Source organism: Rousettus aegyptiacus, unplaced genomic scaffold, assembly GCF_014176215.1.
Source record: "Rousettus aegyptiacus isolate mRouAeg1 unplaced genomic scaffold, mRouAeg1.p scaffold_m13_p_8, whole genome shotgun sequence".
Lineage (NCBI taxonomy): Eukaryota > Metazoa > Chordata > Mammalia > Chiroptera > Pteropodidae > Rousettus > Rousettus aegyptiacus.
Window position 1 is genome coordinate 33,539,019 of NW_023416311.1, and position 3,071 is coordinate 33,542,089.

Here is a 3,071-nt window from a genome sequence, read left to right on the forward strand (position 1 = left end):
TTTAGTTAACTAAAAAAGAAAGAAATGGATTCCGACAGATGAAGTAGGGCTATAAGGAAAGATACATTTTTCAATATGGGACTTAAAGTTTTCTTTTCTTCTTTTTTTGGAGAGGGGGAAGAGGGTGAATTTTAATTTCCTTTAATGTTGATAGAGCTGAATCAAAGTGAAGAACAACTGGTAATATTAAAACCCCTCAGTTCTTCCCCTCTTGCACTTCTAGCATTGATCGGTGCCTCAAACCTTTGGCTGTGGAGCAGCCATAATAGGTTTTCAACTATGCGCGGTCAGGGAGATTCTTTAGGGGACTGGACCAGTTCTTCACAGACAAGCCCGAGTCATAAGCTTTGCAATGAGACCGATGTACTTGGAAGAATCTTCAAGAAGACATTGAATAAAACAATATCATAGAAACAAAAGATAAAGATACTCTAGGTATAGTACACCTCACTGTAAGACTACAAAAAAAGGCTTGCACTTATTCATCAAGTTACTTGTTTGGATAGTTTTTGAGTATACTTTTAAAGTATGCATTTTGTAATTTAAGAAAAATATTACTACTTATTGCTTGAAATGGTGACAAATGTCCCAAGGAAAGAGATCGAGTGCCACCATATTTAGCGAACTATTGAGTTATCACTTGCCATTCTCATTAGAGAAGAGGAGGGAAATTGTAATTTTAAGATAATCTTTAAAAATCTGCTATTGTTTTCTACTATAAAAACTGCTATATAGACTTGTTAAATAGAAGATTTAATGGCGGTGGACCAAGTTCCAATCCAAAAAGAACACACTCAATGCCAAGAAAAAAAAATGCCTATTTATTTTGGTGAGGAGTAGTCACTGGAAAATTCAGGATTATAACATAAATATATGGACCCAGTTGTAGAGGCATGAAGAGAGGAATCTGAAAAATAGCTTTAGAGCATATGACCTGTTCAATGCATTTTATATAAAGGTCGGATGGATCATATTAATTCAGAGAAAAGCTCAAATTTTGTAGCAAGAAAGAGTTGCAGTTTTTAACAGCTCCTTGTTATCTGTATGGTTTTAAGCATGCCACTTGAATGGAGGCTCAGCTTCCTCATCAGTAAAATGAATGATAATACATGTGAGGACTAGCAATATGCTTGCAGAGCCAGTGCAGAGATTGGTAAATGGGGTTGTCCCATAAATGGTTATTTTAGCAAACTATATTTTGTTTAGTCTCTATCACGGTGTGCTGTGGAAGGGAAGAGATCTGGAGAGAAAAATGTTAAGCCCAACCATACAAAATCTGCTTATCTAGCGTTGACCTCTATCCTTCAGCATTGTCTTAAACTTTTTCTCAGCGTCAGTGGCTTATCCTTCTTTATTTATAACAGGGAAGAACTTAATTTTCTCTGGCAATTTAATACATCCACAATGACTAAGAGTTTCCCTGAACTGTTCCCCTAGCGCAGGAAAGACTGCATTATTTCCCACAGTGAGAATTATGTTCGTCCTCAAACTCTCGGCTCCTACACAGTGTCTCTGCTCCCAGCCTTAAACGAAGCTGAGTCTGAGAAAGAGAACTTGGTGACCTTGTTTTTCTTCTGGTTAACCAACCTCAGTCAATATTTTTCACTCCTGATTAGCAATTGGTTTTACGTTACAACTTAAATAAATCTATAGTGAAAGGATAGATATGCTCTTACAGATAAATCTTCTGGTTAAGTCTCAGACTTTGCAGCAACCTGCCTGGGTCTCCTGGGTTTCCTATTTGTTAGCTCTGCAACTGTGGACAAGTAATTAATTTCTCCTTTCTTTAGTTGCCTCACCTGAAAAAAAAAAGTATAAAATTACCACCCACTCTAAAAATGTGGTGAAAATTAAATGAGTTAATATATGCAAAAAGAGTATAGAACATATATAGTAAATGACATTTAAGTATCATCTATAATTTCCTTAGGGTCTCCACTGAGTTTATTTTATAGTTGACTTTCACACAAAGAAAAAATTATATATATATATATATATATATATATATATAGAGATATATAGAGAGAGAGAGAGAGAGAGAGAGAGAGAGAGTCAGTTATTCACATGTGCAATCTAACTGGCTGAAAGTCCAGACAGTGACGTTCAGCCCCTCACCCCTTCATGGCTTGGAGAGGAGTGATTCTCAACTCTTTCTTCATCAGGCTAGTTGCTTTGGGGGTTTCCCCCCACGATTTCCTTCATCCAAAAAGCCCCAAACGATGTCTTTACAATAAAATTCAATCCATATCTCTTTTCCGTTTTTAGCTTTATTTCGATAAATTGGCATAAAATATTGTGTAAATTTAAGATTTGCAATGTGATGATTTTGATATATGTATATGTTGTGAAATGATTACCACAATAAAGTTAGTTAACATATCTGTCCCCTTACTTAGGTACAATTTGTGTGTATGTGTGTGTCTGTGTGTTGAGAACTTTAAATATCTGTTCTCTTAGAAACATCGAAATATGCAATACGATGTAGCTAACTATTGTCGCCATGCTGTACATTACATCCCCAGGATTTATATAGCTGGAAGTTTGTATCTTTTGACCACCTTCGCCAATTTCCCTCACCCCAGCCCCACCCTGTCCACCACTAAAGTGCTCTTTCTATGAGCTCAGTTTTTTTAGATTGCACATATAGGCGAGAACGTATATTTGTCTTTGTCTGACTTATTTTACTTAGCATAATGCCCTCAAGGTCCATCCATGTTGTCATAAATGACAGGATTTGCTTCTTTTTTGTGTGACTAAATAATATTCATCCATTTATGGATACTTAGGTTATTTCCACATCTTTGCTATTGTCAATAGTGCTACAAAGAACATGGGGATGCAGATAGCTCTTCTAGATAATCATTTTGTTCCCTTTGGATATATACCTAGAAGTGAGATTTCTGGATCATATGGTAGTTCTGTTTTTAATTTTTTGAGGAACCTCCATACTGTTTTCCATAGTAGCTGTATCAATTTATATTCTCATCAACAGTGCACAAGGGTTCCATTTTCTCCACATCCTTGCCAGCCAGCACTTACCTCTTGTCTTTTTGATGATAGCCATCCTAACA